We start from the raw sequence: 17,864 nt of genomic DNA, 5'->3' as shown, positions 1-17,864 counted from the left end.
TGCTTAAAGCAGGGCAGTTACAGACCAAGGCTGGGGTTTACCCACCTCTAAGGCAAACCAGACCAGCCAGACAGAGAGGACTTTGGTTTTACCCCACTGGCTAACCACAAGTCACACAAGCAACTCACTTAGACACTCCAGTTTCCCAGTATCACCACCAGAGCCACTCGTTATGGGGATGAATGGTTATGAAAACCAAATACCCCAGTAAAAGGAAAAAGGTTCTCCTGATCCCAAAGGACCAAGCCCCAGACCCAGGTCAATATATAAATCAGATCTTACCCACAAATCATGCTGTTGCTAATCCTTTAGAATCTAAAATGTAAAGGTTTATTCATAAAAGGAAAAAGATAGAGATGAGAGATAGAATTGGTTAAATGGAAGCCTTCATAATGGCAAAGTTCTTGGTTCACACTTGTAGAAGTGATAGAATAAACTGCAGGTTCAAATCAAGTTTCTGGAGTGTATCCACAGCTGGGATGGGTTATTCAGTCCTTTTGTTCAGAACTTCCATTTGTAGCAAAGTCCCTCAAGAGGTATGAAGCAGGATTGAAGACAAGATAGAAGTAAGGCAGCTGCCTTTTATAGTCTCTTCCAGGTTTAAGGACACCTCTTTGTGCTTACTGTGGAAAATTACAGCAAAATGGAGTCTGGAGTCACATGGGCAAGTCATATGTCCATGCATGACTTAGTTCTTTACAGGTGGCAGCCATGGCCCACATGCTACCTTGCATGTTCCCAGGAAGACTTCTTATGTGGATTGGAGTTTTCCAAGATCCATTGTCAGTTAAGTTTCAGAGTAACAGCCGTGTTAGTCTGTATTCGCAAAAAGAAAAGGAGGACTTGTGGCACCTTAGAGACTAACCAATTTATTTGCGCATGAGCTTTCGTGAGCTACAGCTCACTTCATCGGAAGTGTTTCTTGATTGGGCACGTAATTTGCACACTCCTTTCTCAAGAAGCTGACCAAATGCTTTACTAAGGCTACTTCAGAATCAAAACACACTGATTTACAAGTACATAGCCAATATGTATAACTTCAACTACAAAAATGATGCATGCAGACAGATAGCATAATCATAATCAGGTAATCATAACCTCTCCATAGACCCCTTACACAACAACCTTTATACAATATTTGCTGCAAATATATAACAGGTTTCAGAGTAGCAGCCATGTTAGTCTGTATTCGCAAAAAGAACAGGAGGACTTGTGGCACCTTAGAGACTAACCAATTTATTTGAGCATAAGCTTTCATGAGCTACAGCTCACTTCATCGGATGCATTCAGTGGAAAATACAGTGGGGAGATTTATATACATAGAGAACATGAAACAATGGGTGTTACCATACACACTGTAATGAGAGTGATCACTTAAGGTGAGCTATTACCAGCAGGGGGAGCGGGGAACCTTTTGTAATGAGAATCAAGGTGGGCCATTTCCAGCTCAAGTTGACAAGAGCATCTGAGGAACAGTGGAGGGGGGGGGGGAATAAACATGGGGAAATAGTTTTACTTTGTGTAATGACCCATCCACTCCCAGTCTCTAGTCAAGCCTAAATTAATTGTATCCAGTTTGCAAATCCCCCCCACCCCCGCTCTCCTGCTAGTAATAGCTCACCTTAAGTGATCACTCTGGTTACAGCGTGTATGGTAACACCCATTGTTTCATGTTCTCTATGTATATAAATCTCCCCACTGTATTTTCCACTGAATGCATCCGATGAAGTGAGCTGTAGCTCACGAAAGCTCATGCTCAAATAAATGTGTTAGTCTCTAAGGTGCCACAAGTCCTCCTTTTCTTTTTGTGAATACAGACTAACACGGCTGCTACTCTGAAACCTGTTGTTAAGTGGACACCCTTTTTGAGCTGTGTGTGGCTGTATTACTTGTAGATTTATATACTCTGTATTTTGTTACCAGAATGGAGTATTTTGTAGCTGGCTGTTACAATTTGTTTAATTGAATATGCTCCCTCAGACTTCACCACCTGCCTTTCCCAGTAGCTCCCTGCCCCTCGCTCTCTGTGGTGGGAACAAGCCTCCAGAATGAGAGTCAACTGGATTCTTGTATTTAATTACTTCTCTTTGTTAAATTATTTATTAGTGTCTTTTTAAAATTCATTGCACTGCATTTTTTTCCTGCCACTGTCACCTGGCAGCTCAGGGACATGAGATTCTCATCCATTGCGTTTCTGCCCTCAAAAAAAACCAAACAGATCACACTTCAGTACCTTTGTAAATAAAAGCAACTTGTAAACAAACCAGCCGTCTCCTCAGTGTGCAGTTTGTGTCTCTTTGGTTTCAGTCGATGTGTGCGCAGCACGCATGGTGTGTGTGTGTGTGTGCATGTGCAATGGGTGGTGGACGGTGGCACTGTGTGTGTGGGTGCAGTATGTGTGCTCACGTGGGAATTCATGGGGAACTCGCCAGCCTTGGTGTAGCATTTGAGGTGTACTCGGAGTGAATGTAGCACTGTGAAGTGTCAGGCCCAGCCTGCATGACCATGTCCTCCATTTATCCTTGGCACAGATACAGGCAACACGAGTGCAAGCTTTCCCCACGCTGCCCTCCACCATCATTTGCAGTGAGTAGGGGCACGCTGCAGCACACACCACACTTGATGGGTCAGCCTTGTGCACGCTGGGGTGGCCACCTCCCCATTGATGAGACCTGGTACCACCTTCTTCCTGGAGCTGCAGCCTGCCCTGCTGCCATCCCTGCCTGTGTTGCTGTTGTCTTCTCTAGCAGTTGGCTGGGAGGTGCGCATTGGCCCCATGCCATGTAGCCATGTTGTCTCGAAGGGTGAAAGCAGGAAGAATGGTGCCTTCATAGCCCACCCCGATATTCCATAACATCATTAAGGAAATATTTCTCAATGAACAGTAAAAGATCAGAAACAGCCAGTGTCTGCATCATGCTAAGGGTATTGGGATTTTCTTTAAATTTTCCAGACCAACCCCTAACACATGTTAGAAAATAAGACCAAGATTTCTTTACTCTCTAGAGAAAGGAGACCCCAGATGGACTTGAACCTACAGTCTCTGACTTTGGAAGCCAATGCCATATCCATTAGGCCACTGGAGTGCTATGGCTTAACTGCTGGCAGGTTGGAAATTCCCTCTCATAAATGCACATGCCTCACATTAGCTTGGAAGCCAAACACCCCCTTTATGTGCCTTACAGAAAAGTCTGCATCCCCGGGCAATTGGGCAGGTCGCTGACAGAGCTGAGCACCACCTTTCTGCAGCCCTCTTTAGAGAAGACCCCCACCCTAGAGTCACACCTCCCTCCTCCAGCACCTCCACATCTCTGGCTCTGAGTGCCAGTAGGATGATTAGGGGGGAATCTGGGGTGGGAAGGGGGGTCAGGTCAGCCTGTAAGGAGTAACCAGGTGGGGCAGACCCAGCGGGAGGCTGTGGGCTGCTGATCAGTTGTTGGGATCCGAGCTCGAGATCAAAGCTGCACAGCGACCCGACACCCAGGGTTACAGGGCCGACATAGTGACCCCCTCACTGGCCTCAATGAACTCCAAACCCTTGTTACTCAGGGCATTTAGGAGTCTCTGTCCCTTAATAGCTTCTGGGAGCTCCCCAGCGGGCTGCGGGCATCAGCCACCTCCTGCCCCACAGGGTAGACTCTTGGCACTGTGCCAGCCGCCCCCTCGCTTGAAGGCCCAGTGGAAGAAGAAGGAGGCTGGTGCTGGCAGAAGAGGGTTTTGATTCATCGCTATGGGCGCAGCACGGTTCCTCTGTGTCACTCTGCTGGCTTTTCTTCAGCAGCCCCAAGTGGCCATGACTCCAAGCTAGTGCCTTGCAAGCTCTGGCATGGGCAGGGAGTGGTGCAGGGTGCTGGGCAGCGACCCTGGCAAACCAGCTGCTGGTAGGTGTCTCTGTGGTGTCATGGGTCAGTGAGTTCAGCTGTTAATGGAAAGGAGGGGGGGTTATGCTCCCCCAGGGATGCCACTGAAGGCTCCTTGCGGGCTCCTCAAGTTCTGCTGGGAGCCTTGAAGTCCCCCTTTTGCCACCTGCTGGCTGGAAGAGTGTGGGGGCCGCGCCGCAAAAGCCCGTCTCCGAGCAGCCACGCCAGGGACTCAGGTTTAATCCAAGTGCAAAACCTTCAGCCGGGTACGTTTCGCTCCCTTCCCACCTCCGCCCAAGCGGCAAGGGAGAAACAGATGCGACGCGCCGGCTGAAGATGCCTCCCTCCCACTTCCCTGTTGGCTGCGCAAAGCCCTTGGCATGTCTCATGCCTCCTCAGGGAAGCACGGCCATGCTGCCCCAGCCTGAGTCCCAGCCGCAGCCTGGCCTGCCCCGGCTGACGGAGCACAGAGCCCCGCGAGTCAATGGCAGGTTGAGTCAGGAGCTGCGGCTCTTTCCCCCGACAGCCACACAGAGCTGCTCAGAGCTGCCCAGCGTCCCGAGAGCCTCCCTCGTGTTCTCCTGCAGCAGCAGCGTGGGAAAAGGGGACGAGGAAGCACGGCTGCCTCAGGCTGGGACAGGGGCCCTCACCACACGCAGGCCTCTTGCCTTCAGCCCAGGCAGCCAGAGGTGCGGGGAGCTCCCTGGCAGGCCCCGCCTCAGCCACCTCTGGCCTCATGGCCTAGGCTCTTGGCGCTCTGCTGGTCGCTGCCTCGCGTGAAGGCCCAGAGCAAAAAGAAACAAGCCTAGCAGAGGATGGTTTAGATCCATCAACCTCTGGGTTATGAGCCCAGCACGCTGCCGCTACACTACTCTGCTGGGTCTGCACCCACAGCCCCCAGCCTCCAGCCTAGCGCCTTGCGAGCTCTACCACTGTCCGGCAGATGTGCAGCAGCCTTGTATCTCTGTGGTGCACTGCATCAGTGTGTTCTGCTGTTAATGCAAAGCATGGTGGTTTGAGCCTGGGACGGTGGCTGAATTTCTCCCTTCTTCTGGCTGGATTCCCCTCCCTCCCAGGACCGTCAGCCATGTTCACACTCACTGCTTACTGAGCCAACACTTATTCTCACAGCTCTGCCAAAGCACCTCAGTCCTGTCCCTCCATGACCCTTCCAGCCAGGAGAGGACCAAAAGGATTCCCCTCTTGGGGCTAATTCCATCCCCTTGCCACAGGGCTGTTTCATCCTCCCATGAGAAGGGAATGAGGGTGCTTGTATGAGCAAGTGTCTTAACTCCTTCTCCCAGTTTTCAATCAAACTCTGCATATTGGGTCAGATCCTCGGCTGCTCTAAACTTGTGTCAGTGAAGTCAGTGGAGATACACCAATTTACACCAGCTGAGGATATGGCCCAGACCCTTTAAAGCTGTATCCCCACACCGAACCCCTAGGCAGCTGAGCACAGGTAGTGTTGTCTAGTGGCCAGAACAGAGGCCAGGGAGCCAGGAGCCCTGTCTGCTATTCACTGTGTGACCTCAGACAACTCCCTGCTGCTCTCTGCGTCTCAGGTTTTCCTCCTTTGCAGTGTTACCTACCCCTGGAGTCAGAGGTGAAAGGAAGCCGGTAGGGGCCGGGACGGCGTACCGGTAAGAAAAGGTGCAGCAGCATACCGGCAAGGAAGTGGAGCATTCAGTACCGGCTTCCTTTCTGCCCAGTTACTGAATGTAAATCTGCTTCGCTTACAAGGGCTGAAAATATCAGGTTGTACGGTCACTGTCATAGATATACAGGGAAGGGTAACCACCTGTCTGTATACAGTGCTAGAAAATCCCTCTGGCCAGAGGCAACATCCTGTTACCTGTCAAGGGATAAGAAGCTCAGTTAACCTGGCTGGCACCTGACTCAAAGGACCAATAAGGGAACAAGATACTTTCAAATCCTGGGGCGGGGGGAAGACTTTTGTTTTGTGCTCTTTGTTTAGGTGTTGTTCTCTCTTGGGACTGAGAGAGGCCAGACAGAAATCCACCTTCTCCAACCCATCCTAATCCAAGTCTCCAATATTGCAACCAGTATAGGTAAGCCAGGCAAGGCGGATTGCTTTATCTTTTGTTTTATGTGACTCTTCCCTATTTTAAGCGGGAGGTTTATTCCTGTTTTCTGTAACTTTAAGGTTTTGCCCAGAGGGGGATCCTCTGTGTTTTGAATCTGAATACCCTGTAAAGTATTTTCCATCCTGATTTTACAGAGATGATTTTTACCTTTCTTTTTCTTAAAAAAATCCTTCTTTTAAGAACCTGAGTGATTTTTCCATTGTTCCAAGATCCAGGGGTTTGGGTCTTTGATGATTTTGTAACCAATTGGTGAGGATATTATTCTCAAGCCTCCCCAGGAAAGGGGGTGTGTAGGGCTTTGGGTGATATTTTGGGGGAAGACGTCTCCAAGTGGGCTGTGATAAAAATAAAGGGAAGGGTAACCACCTTTCTGTATACAGTGCTATAAAAATCCCTCCTGACCAGAGGCAAAGTCCTTTTACCTGTAAAGGGTTAAGAAGCTAAGATAACCTTGCTGGCACCTGAACCAAAATGACCAAGGAGGAGACAAGATACTTTCAAAGCTGGAGGGGGGGAACAAAGGGTCTGTCTGTGTCTGTGATGCTTTTGCCGGGAACAGATCAGGAATGCAGCCTTACAACCGTTAGTTACTAAGTAATCGAGCTAGAACTGCGTTAGATTTCCTTTTGTTTAATGGCTGGTGAAATAAGATGTGCTGAATGGAATGTATATTCCTGTTTTGTGTCTTTTTGTAACTTAAGGTTTTGCCTAGAGGGATTCCCTATGTTTTGAATCTGATTACCCTGTAAGGCATTTACCATCCTGATTTTACAGAGGTGATTCTTTTACCTTTTCTTTCATTAAAATTCTTCTTTTAAGAACCTTACAAGGGCTGAAAATATCAGGTAGTATGGTCACAAAAGCAAGGCCCTTCTGAATTCAGGAGGAATTTTGGATGTGCACAGAACACAGACGGGACTGGTCCCTGCACGGTTACAGAACTGCGGTAAAGTGGAACAATTTTCAGCTTGTGTGATTGGAGGATATCTGGATCCATATCGTAAGACTGTCCTACATAAATGAGGAAAAGGGAGGTGCTTTTCTTATTCTTTTGTTCCACTCTTTGTTTCTGTGGGGAATTTGCCAGGGCAATATTACTGTCTTCCCTTTCAATAATCAACACTAAAAGAAATGACAATGGCTATTGAAAATAGCAATTCCAGTCCGAGTTAGCACGGGGGAGATGCCAGCATTTGTTGCTCAATTTTTATTCTACTTTTTCCACAGCACGTTTCAGTAGATCAGCATATTTGATTGGGGAGAAATGAAGTAACAGGCAGCCCAAATTGAGCTTGAGCACTCCTGAGTTTTGAGAGTGTTCAAATGTGGAAGGCAGGTGCTCGATTCCCTTTCTGAATATTGGATAAATCAAGAAAGGAAAAGCCAATCTCTGCTTCCCTGTCTCAGAATGGAAATCCTCCTATGGGCCTGGTACTGTATCTACAGCTGCCCAGGTCCTCGAGTAGAGCCTCCCCTCCCTTACTTTTCATTTTAACTTCTTGTGGGATCCACAGACCTCCCTTGCTAGGCTTCAGACAGAAAGGGGCACTGTCCATTCAGTCCACCCAGTTCCTCCTTTGGGGGCTGCCAGGCGAGGTCACACCAGCATCCCTCGTCCAGCCTGGGGAAGTCTTTGAGGGTGACATCCGGACCAAAGCCTTCTACTCCTTGGGCACACTTGTTCCCCATTCACAGCACCACCCCCTTCGAGCAGCCAGCTCCCCATTCACAGCAAGCTGCAGCGCATGGGTTCTCAGCTTCCCCACTCCCCCCGCTCCCTTTCCTGTGGATAGTGCCCAAGGGAATGCTGGGAAATGTAGTTCCTTCCCTGCTCCAGGGCTGGCTCTCTCGGCAGGGAGCTGACCAAGGAACTACAGCTCCCAGGGCCCCGTGGGCTCTCAGCTCCCAGGCTGGATCCCTGCTGCTCCGAGGCTCCACTTCGGCAGCGCTGCGAGAGGGGAGGAAGCGAGTGTTATGGGCCCGTCTGAGCTTGGGCCTGGCACGGTGGAGCCATTGGTGCCACGGTGAATCCGGTCCTGTCCGGACTAGCGCCTTGCAAGCTCTAGCGTGGGCAGGAGATCTGCAGGCTGCACAGGCTTGGTAACAGCAGCCAGGTCTCTAGGTGTCTCTGTGGCACAATGGGTCAGCGCGTTCGGCTGTTAACCGAGAGGATGGTGGTTCGAGCCCACCCAGGGACGCTGGTAACCTCCTGCTATTTCCTTGCTCCTCAAGATGTGCTGGGAGCCTCAAAGGCCCCTTTTTGCCACCTCAAACCCGACTCTCTTGGCCTCAGGGGGTTCAGCTGGTGGCCCGCAGAGTGCGCTGGGTGCGAGTCAGAAACCCATCTCCCAGCAGCCATGCCGGGGGCTCGGGCTTAATCCTCAAGGCCAAGGGCAAAACCTTCAGCCGGGCACGTTTCGCTCCCTTCCCGCTTCTGCCAAGCAGCAAGGGAGAAACGGACGAGACGCGCCAGCTCGAAGACGCCTCCCTCCCACTTCCCGGTTGGCTGCTGTGACGTTATTAATATGAACTGAGACCAAATAGATCATTGTTGCCACCACCGTTATATATTTGCAGTAAATATTGTACAAAGGTTGGCATGTGAGGTGTCCATGACAAGGTTATGATTTGCTGGTTATAATTATGCTAGCTGTATGTGTACCATTTTTGTATTTGAAGTTATGAATATGGGTATGGACTTGTATCTCAAATGCATTTGATTCCAAGTTGCCTCATCGATGCATCTGGTCAGCTTCTTGAGAAAGGACTATTCTCAGTAAGTGCCCAGTCAAGAAAGACTTAACAGACAATGGACTTTGGGAGATGCCAATCCACATCTGAGCTCTCCTGGGAACATTCAAACTAACATAAAATCATAGAATATTAGGGCTGGAAGGGATCTCAGGAAGTCATGTAGACCAACCCCCTGCTCAAAGCAGGACCAATCCCCAACTAATTCATCCCAGCCAGGGCTTTGTCAAACCTGACCTTAAAATCCTCTAATGAAGGTGATTCCACCACCTTCCTAGGTAACCCATCCAGTGCTATTTCCCCGTTGATCCTGCACGATTGGTTTAGGTTTGATAGATCTGGATAATCCAGGGATCTGTGGTGCCCCTTTGGTACGGGGCTAATTAGGGCAAATACCAAAGGGTCGGGCTCTGCTCTTCACCCCAGGAGGGGCTGAAGGGCAGGAGAATCTCCTCCCCACAACCTCCACTGCCTCTGGCTGCTGGAACAGCCTTCCCTGGTGGTGCAAGCCCCAGCTGCACCTCCCCCAGTGCCCAGCTCCCATCTTCCCCCAGTAGCTCCTACAAGGCAGCTGCCCCTCAGTTGTGTCGTGCATCCAGCACCCGCAGAACAGGGCCCTGATCCCTGTGTGGGATAGGCTTTCTTTGCATAGGCTTTCTTTGCCCTGTTTTGCTGTAAGAGTTAACAGGGAGAGATGGTTAGTTACAGGTCAGTGGGTGGGTTTGTGCAAATTAGGAGTGTACAGGGAACTGTCTTTGAACAGAATGGTGCGTTTAGGGTTCTTGCTTTGAATTCTTCCACTGGCGTCATTTCGGGGAAGTGATCCTCACGTAGAGTTACCTACTTATGGTGTTTTCTGCGTGTCTGGGAGTTGGTCACGGTGAGGTAGAAAGCGGTGGGGCAGGGGTGTGCATGTGTCACAGAGTGTCGGCTTTGCTTCTCGGCTCCTTGGAGCTCAGATCAAGTGGAGTATCTGTTTTTATAGTTTAATCAATTTTTATGAACACTTGCAACACCTGCACTGAAGATGGATTCTCCAGCTGCTATTTTTGAAAAAATCGATCCTGCTTTGAAGGTGTATTCTGCCGCGGCTACCTTGGCAGGAAATCCTTTCTCTGCTCCTGAGACATCCCCAGCTGCACCGTGTACCAACCCCACCGCTGGTGCTGCTGCTCCACAGAAGGCTTCTCGGACAATGACTACAAAGAAGGTCCTCGGTGCCTCCAGGACATTACAGACCAGCAGCACGAAGGAGAAGATCGGTGGCTGCTCGAAGGACCCCCTCCGACATGCTGTTCCAGAAAGATCCTGCATCCTGAGGCCGGCCTGTCGGGACATCACAACCAGAAGGAACATCCCCCCCGCTCCCCAGCAGCACTAGCCGCCGAGGGTAAGTCCCCCCGCCTTACAGCAGCTGCCGACCGAGAGCCCTCCCGCTCTCCAGCAACACCAGCCACCAATGGAGAGCCCACCCCACTCTGCCACTGCAAGAGGCTCTCAGGCGACCATCTCCCACCCCCGCAGATGCCCAGGTCCCTGACGCTGGCGGTGCTTTCTCTGCTCTGCACACCGTCAAGAGAGGAATCTCCATAGACGGGACCAGCATCTCTCCAGAGACCACCCAGAGGGTCACCAGCGCCTCGCCAGATGCCTGCCCAGCCTCTGAAATCACCCAGAGAGACCCCAGGTCCCTGCCGGATGCCCGCCCAGCCGGACCTCTCGACCCCACCCGCCCACATCAGGATGAACCAGCCAGTGATACAGCTGATGCTGCTGGAACCCCCCTGCTGCAAGGTAAGGGGGTACTGCATCTACCTGCAGTACCCCCTCGCTGCGGACGTGCTCATCTGCCCCATCTGCTCTCCTCCCCGAAGCTTCCACCTCCTCGGTGGCGTCACCAGGCACCTGAAGAGATGCCACAGCAAGCTGGTCGCCTTCAGCTGTGCCCTCTGCAGCCTGCCCTTCGAGACGCAGAAGCAATGCAAGATGCACCAAGTCACCTGCAGGAAACGCCTCAAGGGAACAACACAGTCTCCTGCCCCGGCTCCCAGCCCTCCTCCTGCGCGCCGGCCCACCGCTCCTGAGCCTCAACAAAGAACAGCGATTGTGCAGGCTGCCACCAGGAAGCCTGCCCCCGTCGCCAGACCAGTGCAATGGGGTGCTGTGATCGAGAAGGTACCTGCTGCTGCGGGGAACACCACCCAGGTCCTCGCCAGCAGGAGGACTTGTTCCCCATTCACAGCGCCACCCCCTTCGAGCAGCCAGCTCCCCATTCACAGCAAGCTGCAGCGCATGGGGTCTCAGCTTCCCCACTCCCTCCCGCTCCCTTTCCTGTGGATAGTGGCCAAGGGAATGCTGGGAAATGTAGTTCCTTCCCTGCTCCAGGGCTGGCTCTCTCGGCAGGGAGCTGGCCAAGGAACTACAGCTCCCAGGGCCCCGTGGGCTCTCAGCTCCCAGGCTGGATCCCTGCTGCTCCGAGGCTCCACTTCGGCAGCGCTGCGAGAGGGGAGGAAGCGAGTGTTATGGGCCCGTCTGAGCTTGGGCCTGGCACGGTGGAGCCATTGGTGCCACGGTGAATCCGGTCCTGTCCGGACTAGCGCCTTGCAAGCTCTAGCGTGGGCAGGAGATCTGCAGGCTGCACAGCCTTGGTAACAGCAGCCAGGTCTCTAGGTGTCTCTGTGGCGCAATGGGTCAGCGCGTTCGGCTGTTAACCGAGAGGATGGTGGTTCGAGCCCACCCAGGGACGCTGGTAACCTCCTGCTATTTCCTTGCTCCTCAAGATGTGCTGGGAGCCTCAAAGGCCCCTTTTTGCCACCTCAAACCCGACTCTCTTGGCCTCAGGGGGTTCAGCTGGTGGCCCGCAGAGTGCGCTGGGTGCGAGTCAGAAACCCATCTCCCAGCAGCCATGCCGGGGGCTCAGGCTTAATCCTCAAGGCCTAGTGCAAAACCTTCAGCCGGGCACCTTTCGCTCCCTTCCCGCTTCTGCCAAGCAGCAAGGGAGAAACAGACGAGACGCGCCAGCTCGAAGACGCCTCCCTCGCACTTCCCGGTTGGCTGCACACAGCCCTTGGCTTGTCTCATGGCTCACCAGGGAAGCGCAGCCATGCTGCCCCAGCCTGAGTGCTGGCCGCAGCCTGGCGCTTTCCCCAGGTCAGCTCCAAAAGTTCTTCTAGAGACGCGCTCGGTTCCCTCATGCCTCGCTGGGAACTAAAGGGAACCTCACCTCCCCCACCAGTGCTGCCATTAGCTCCAGGCTGATTTTTCTGGGGAGGGGACGTGGAATTGACTCGTTTGCTGATGAGAAGTGAGTCAGGCCAGTTCTTTGGAAGGCAGATGCAGAGCAGTTACACTGGAGGGGCCCAGACCTGCAGTGGGGGCACAGTATAAATTAATAATGGGAAGATCATTTGTTAAATTAGTCATCACTGACAAATTTTCTCTCTGTTTCTATTTCAAGTAATGGTGTTATTTGGAGGAATCAGTACCTATTTTTACTGTAGTAATTAAACCCTTAACTTTATTTAATCAAGCCAAAAATTTAGTGTCACTTATTTTTTCTCTGTCCTAGCAGGAATGAATTCAATTCTGTGACTTTCTCAAAAGTGCAGAGAGATTAACTGTGGGGAATTCAGTCTCCGTGTTTGTGAGCTGATGTTTTCCTCTCACAGTTCAGTGAATGCACTGCAATACTCAGAGGGATCTAAGGGCTGGTGTACGCTGGTCACTTAACTGGCAGAGCTACGTGTCTCAGGCTGTGAAAAATCCACACCCCCAAACCAATAGAGTTAAGCTGACCTAAGCCCTGGTTAGATAGAGCTAAATAGAAAGAAAAATTGTTCTGTCCCTGTCGCTATTACAGGGATGGGAAAACCCCTCCAGTCAGTGTAGTGACTGTCTACCCAAGGTGCTAGAGAAGTGTCACAGCAACATTTTAAGTGTAGACAGCCAAAGAGACCAGATCTGGTTCCAGTTCACACTGTGGATGCTCAGGCACTAAGACTACAGTAATAATAACAGCCCAGTGCTTCCGTAGTTGGCAGGATTTGAACCTACGCGGGGCGACCCCAATGGATTTCTAGTCCATCGCCTTAACCACTCGGCCACAACTACTGGATGTACAGCTGCTCCACTACACTATGATTCAATTCTCACAGAATTGTCACTTCAAATTGTTTGCTCAGACCAGCTTCCCCAGCACACTCAAGGCTGTGCATTAGTGTAAGTGTGTCCATGGCTGAACAGCGAGAATTCCTGCCCATTCCCCTTCCGGCTGGAGCTCGATGAGAGTGTGTTTGTGTTAACAACATTGCTGTAGATCATTGTTCATTCCCCACGTTGACAAGCAGACAGTCCCTTTCCTATTCAAATCTCCAGCACGTCATTCCAATAGCAGGGGTCGGGTTTTCTCTGGGGCATGGAAACTTTTCAGGGGGTTGGTGCGTGAACTCAGCCTTGCATTCCATCCTTGATGTTTCATGGACTAACAAGAGCAGAATAAAGAAAGAGCTGAGCCAATGTCTCCCCAACAGGGACGCAGGTGGCCACTTCCCTCTCTCTGACCATTGCCATTGCAGGAGAGAAGGGTTCACTGGTATTGAGTGCCCTGGCTCAGACAAGAGACACAGGGAGGTTTTGCTGTTCATGGATCTGTGCAAAGGAAATTGTGTCTCTGTGTGAAATTGAGGTGGGAAATGAAACATCCACATGGTGGCCCAATGCCCTATGGACTGTAGGTGAAGGGCTCGGGCTGAGAAATTATTTAACAGGGGTTTGTTTCAATTTATTACTCTGAGGAAAAACTATGGCTAAAAGGGAGCCATTGCTGTTAATACTGGTACCTGTGTAGGACACCCCGATGGGTGTCAAGTCCATGGCCTTAACTAGGGATAGTTGATTCTTTTTATCAAGGTCCAAATTTCTTGGAGAAGGGACAGTCAAGGTCTAGACTCCAGAGAAAACAATACACTGAGGTAATAAGAAATATATAAAAAGATTTTGCAGTCACTGTGGGCATAGCTATGATGTGTCGTGTTTCACTCTTTATATCTGGCCCCACTGCCAGCTCTGGCGGGATAAGGAACACTTCAGGCTGTCACTGAACTGAAGGCGGGAGATCATTTTTTGACCGGGAGAGGGACCTCGTCTTAAAGGTGTTTGTCTGGCTGGCAGCCCTGGTTCGCAGGTCTCTCCTGAGGGAAGAAAGTTTCTATGCAAAATACCAAAACTTTTAAGGGAGAGGAGGGAAAGGTGATGGCCACACGATGGAGCTAGCTTGAACCCACAACATGGTGCTTTCACGTGGGACGACTCTGAACATTGACTGATTTCCACTCCCTTGGATTTGAAGAGATGTTTACTTTTGGACGTTGTGAACTACAAGGCCGAAGCAATTATATCCGGGGTCTCAAACTCCCAGCCTCCGGGCCATTTGCGACTCGCGAGCCTCCCAATGTGGGCCGCAGGGCTCCAGCAGTTTTGGGGCCAGTTCTCTCCCTCGGCCCCACCTGCTGCCCCAAGATGCTCCCCCCTGCCAGTTCAGGGGCCCTGAAAGCACAGCGGAGCTGAGCAGTGTCTTCCTGCTCGCTCCAGTGGCTGCCGGCCCCTCCCTGCGTGTGCTGCCCCTGCCCCAAACACCCATGCGGCCAATGGTACGCTGTGGGGATGGTGCCTGGGGGTAGCAGGGCGCGGAGGTCCCCCCCACCTTGGAGCCCCAGGTAAACACCGGACCTCCGACCCCCTCCCAGAGCCTGCATCCCCACCCCACATAAACCCCTCCCACCGCCAAACTCCCTCCCAGAGCCTGCAACCCCATCCCCTTCTCCTGCACCCCCTCCCCCTGCCCCAGTCCAGAGCCTCCACCCAGGACCCAAACTCCATCCCAGAGCCTGCACCACAGACCCCCTCCCCCTCCCAAACTCCCTCCCAGAGCCCAGCCTCTCACCCCTTCTGCACCCAAACTCCCTCCCAGAGCCTGCACCCCAATCCCCTTCCCCAGACCTCCTCTCCCACACAAACTCCCTCCCAGAGCTTAGGCAGGTGGAGGGCAGAGTTCTTGGAGGGTGGAGTTTTGGGGAGCAGGTTCTGGGCGGCATGAGTGACATTATTGGCCCACTGGGAGAATTTGAGGATTGACACTGGCCCTAAGGGAAAGTGAGTTTGAGACCCTGCTTTAAGGCATTGGAGCAATGCTGGGGAGATGGAAGGGCACAGAGCTGGGGAGCAGTGTGTGCTCCAAGGAAAGTTGTTGTTGTGCTCTGGTGACACAGGGCGGGTGTGGGGATTTTGTTAGCTGTGGTGTTTGTGTAGAGATAAAATTCACTAGCAAAACTGTTCTTGCTCAAAGAGTCCTTTGTTGAGAGTGTAGCTCACTGGTTGAATATTTGCTAGCAGGGCAATGGGTTCCTAGTTCAAATCCAAGCGCTTCCCTTTAAAAATTTCCCTTTAATGAAAATCAATTTCCAGACCCATCTCCAGTGTGTTCAGGAGTCCGCTGAATGGGGATGCTTGAAATGAACGTAAACACTCAGCATTTGCCTGGCGAATGTAGAAAACCCAGCAGAGCTGTCCAGCAGCTGAAATCCGCTCCAGTCCTCGTGTCTCCAAGAGGGACACTCTGTATTTAGGGCATGTGTGACACCTCTGGGACGATGACAGGTGAAAAATGCTGGATTCCAATGACAGCTGAGTCCACAGGAGGGTAAGGTGAATGGCACCAACCGCACAGGGTCATAACACTCAGACCCGGGGCTTCACTGTCACTACCCCTGTGTTTGCCCTCATTTATATCCTAAGAAACACACCCTTCCCTCTCCCCCACACACTGTCATACCCAACCTTTTCCCCTGGAGCCCACCCCAACCCTGCCCTACCCCTCTCCCACACACACGCCATGGGACACAGCCTCTCCGTGACTCACCCAGGTCGGGACTTGCCTCTGCATCGCCCCAACAGGGGACCAATGAGACTACAGATACAAAAGACTTCCCTTCCCTTCTTCAGAGTCTCGTTAACCTCACCCAGGAGAAGTTCCAGCACTGGGTGGCTCAAAGCACCAACCTTCCCCTCAGCAGCGGAAGGGGGGAAACAGCTCGATCACACGGGAAGGAGGCTCCCCACCTCTGTTGCTACTGTCCTGCAGCATTTAATATGGATTTGTTTTAGCTACTGCAACCCCGTCATCCATACATACATCCATGGAACAAGGAGAGAAGCCCCTAACTAGGGGTTCCACTGGTGCAATGGGTTAGAACATAGCACTTATAGAGCAGTCCTGTCTGGAATAGTGCTGAGGTTGTGAATTCAAACCTCACCTGGAGCGCTGGTTTTCTTTAAGTAAATGGCTTCTGCCAATCATTTTGCCCTGTGGAAAATACAATCCCATCTCAGAAGACACCGAGGTCCCTCCCTTTACCCAGTTCAGGGTGGATTTCACACATCTACAAGGCTCTGCTCTTCATCAGCCGCCTGTGTTGGGAGGGGTCAAGCCGAGCCCAGAGCTCTGCCCATCCTGTGATTCTTCACCCCCTGACTCCTGCTCAATATTTGCTCCCCAAACCACCTTTGGGAACACCCTCTTGGCTATGAGACTCAAACACTGCCTGTGTGTGTGGTTTTTGTTTATACCTGTATGGGCCTGTGCAGTGTGTGATTTTCTCTTTCTCTCTGTGTGTTTGTCTCTCTGTTTGTATCTTCATGTGTAAATTCACTGTAACTTTTCAAAATATCCACAGCTTTGCCAATTTTCACCAGGAATTTTTCTCCATCAACCAATTCTCACTTGTTCCCTGCCACTTGGTGACCATTGCCCCAGGGCACTGTCACTCTCAGGGTCCTGACTTCCCATTGACCCTTCCCCCTTCTATTGGGACTGAGAACTAGCCAACCAAAAAACCCCACAAAGTTTTAATGAAGGGCCAACAGTCCCCTTACACAAGCCAGCCCCGAGAGGGTCACTGATGGCCAGAGAAGGCAACAGAAACTGGTCCCATGGTGTAATGGTCAGCACTCAGGACTCTGAATCCTGCAATCTGAGTTCAAATCTCAGTGGGACCTCGTGGTAAATCCCTGGAGCTCAAAGTACTCCTGTCTCTGACTGTACAAGAGCAAGTTTGTACTTGCTGCCACATTTTTCCTCTTTCCCACATGGCACCTGAAGAAAGGAGTGCCAGGGCCAGGCTGTAGGCATATTTTATATATTTGTAATTCTGTTTATAATATTTGTAATTCCCCTATTTGAAATAATTGTAATTCTGCAATATTGATTTGCAGCTCTCCTTAGCTGCTGACAGTGTCTGTGTTAAAGCTTGCAAACCATCAATTGACTCTAAGTACCTTGTAAGCCATTAATTAACTCTAAGCGATGCTTTGTAATTGACATGGACACCTTACAACACAAACCGCTCAATTGACACTACTCTCTCTGAAAAAAGAAAAGGAGGACCTGTGGCACCTTAAAGACTAACAAATTTATTTGAGCATAAGCTTTCATGAGCTACAGCTCACTTCATCCGATTCAGTGAGCTGTAGCTCACGAAAGCTTATGCTCAAATAAATTGGTTAGTCTCTAAGGTGCCACAAGTCCTCCTGATCTTTTTGCGGATACAGACTAACACGGCTGCTACTCTGGATACTCTCTCTGAGTTGACACTTTCGCTTGCTTGTAATTGAGATTGACGCTTGTCAAGGTTCCTTCCCCACTCTGAATGCTAGGGTACAGATGTGGGGACCTGCATGAAAACCTCCTAAGCTTACTTTTACCAGGTTAGGTTAAAACTTCCCCAAGGTATAAACTATTTTGCCTTTTGCCCTTGGACTTTCGCTGCCACCACCAAACGTCTAACACCGGTTATTGGGAAAGAGTTCATTTGGAAACGTCTTTCTCCCCAAAATCCTCCCAAATCTTAACTGCCCTTTCCTAGGGAAGGTTTGATAAAAATCCTCACCAATTTGCATAGGTGACCACAGGCTCAAACCCTTCAATCTTAAGAATAATGAAAAAGCATTCAGTTTCTTAAAAGAAGAATTTTAATAGAAGAAAAAGTAAAAAAGGATCACCTCTGTAAAATCAGGATGGTAAATTCCTTACAGGGTAATTAGATTCAAAACCCTCTTGGCAAAACCTTAAGTTACAAAAAAACACAAAACC

The 17,864-nt window shown here is 50.9% G+C and overlaps 4 non-coding genes across 4 annotated transcripts; 3 read left to right on the top strand and 1 right to left on the bottom strand.

Moving 5' to 3' along the window:
- Nucleotides 1-8,092: 8,092 nt before the first annotated feature.
- TRNAN-GUU (transfer RNA asparagine (anticodon GUU)) lies at nt 8,093-8,166 on the top strand. The gene has a single exon. It is a non-coding gene; the product is annotated as a tRNA-Asn (tRNA).
- Nucleotides 8,167-11,391: 3,225 nt separating this feature from the next.
- On the top strand, nt 11,392-11,465 carry TRNAN-GUU (transfer RNA asparagine (anticodon GUU)). Its single transcript has one exon. It is a non-coding gene; the product is annotated as a tRNA-Asn (tRNA).
- A 1,282-nt stretch (nt 11,466-12,747) lies between these two features.
- TRNAS-AGA (transfer RNA serine (anticodon AGA)) lies at nt 12,748-12,829 on the bottom strand. Its single transcript has one exon. It is a non-coding gene; the product is annotated as a tRNA-Ser (tRNA).
- Nucleotides 12,830-16,699: 3,870 nt separating this feature from the next.
- On the top strand, nt 16,700-16,771 carry TRNAQ-CUG (transfer RNA glutamine (anticodon CUG)). Its single transcript has one exon. It is a non-coding gene; the product is annotated as a tRNA-Gln (tRNA).
- Nucleotides 16,772-17,864: the final 1,093 nt, after the last annotated feature.

The sequence above is a fragment of the Caretta caretta genome, chromosome 22 (assembly GCF_965140235.1).
Source record: "Caretta caretta isolate rCarCar2 chromosome 22, rCarCar1.hap1, whole genome shotgun sequence".
Lineage (NCBI taxonomy): Eukaryota > Metazoa > Chordata > Testudines > Cheloniidae > Caretta > Caretta caretta.
Note: the sequence above shows the minus strand (reverse complement) of the source record. Positions and strands in the feature narration are given on the sequence as shown.